This window comes from Lagopus leucura, unplaced genomic scaffold, assembly GCF_019238085.1.
Source record: "Lagopus leucura isolate 7727_CA_CO unplaced genomic scaffold, USGS_WTPT01 Super-Scaffold_73, whole genome shotgun sequence".
Lineage (NCBI taxonomy): Eukaryota > Metazoa > Chordata > Aves > Galliformes > Phasianidae > Lagopus > Lagopus leucura.
Genome location: NW_024962252.1, coordinates 36,581,069 through 36,582,240, shown reverse-complemented (window position 1 = coordinate 36,582,240; position 1,172 = coordinate 36,581,069).

The following is a 1,172-nucleotide window of genomic DNA, read 5'->3' as shown; positions in this document are numbered from 1 at the left end:
ATCGGTGCCGGTGCCGTGCAGGCGGCCGCGGGATGAGCGAGATGGGGACGGGGTGCGAACGGCGCTCTGTACGTGCACATTCCCGCGGCTCTCGGGTAGGGGAGGATCCGTTTGGTTGTCTGCATGGAAATGAAGGCGCTCCCAAACGAATCTGTGGGAGAGAAGCGCGGTTTCGCGTAACCGCGGGCTGGGGCCGAGGTGATTTGCAGCCCTTTGCCTTCTCCCGTCGGGGGAGAGCGGAGTCCCACCGCCAGCATTTTGTACCTAACAGACGCACTGCCCCGAGTGCTTTCTGTCCGGATCTGTGCTCCGCGCGGGGCTCATTCCTTACGGAGATAATAAAACAGAGAAGAGAAACGGTTGCGAGATTCTGGATGAGCTGGGGAGCAAAATAAAATAAAGCAAACTAGAAAACGAGACAAAACTGTTTGACCGTCCCTTTGCCGGGCATGCTTTTTGCACACATCCAGACTCATTGGCAGCGCACGGGGAGAGCCCACCGCGTGTGCCACGTGTGGAAGCGAAGTCGTGTGCCACAAAGGCACAGGTTGGCTCTTGGGGGAAGGGCTGCGCGGAGCGGAACGCCGGCGGCCGCCGCTCCCGGTCCCCGCTCGTTATTATTAGGAGTGATGACAAAACCTCCGAGATTATTCTGGACTGTAAGTTATCAAGAGCCCACTAATTTCACATTAAAACCCATTGACTGCAACGGCGTGATTGAAGGGTTTTTAACAATTAACATAATCAGAAAATGAGCGGAGATAATTTTTATTCAACTCATTACTTTTTAATCATGTATTGCTTTTAATTAATATCTGCTCCGTGAAAATAACAAAAAGCCGAGTCCCGGCGCGGCCCCGGGCAGGGGAGCCGACCCCTCGGTGGCAAGGATGGATCGGGGGGGTCGAGGGGGTCGGGGCGGGGGGCTGCCTCGCTCCCAAAGGCAGCGTCGAGCAGCAAGAGCCGCCGCTCCTTCGAAAGAACCCCCCCTCCGTGAGAGAAACGGGTTCCCCTGGACTGACCCCGCTCCTGAGGGGCTGCGAGGACCCCCTGTCGTCGTCGTCGTCGTCGTCGTCGTCGTCGTCGTCGTCCCCCCACCCGGACGCAGGGCAACTCTTCGGCTGGGTCTCTGAGCCCTGAGGCCCTATCAAAGAGAAAGGGCAATTTATTTA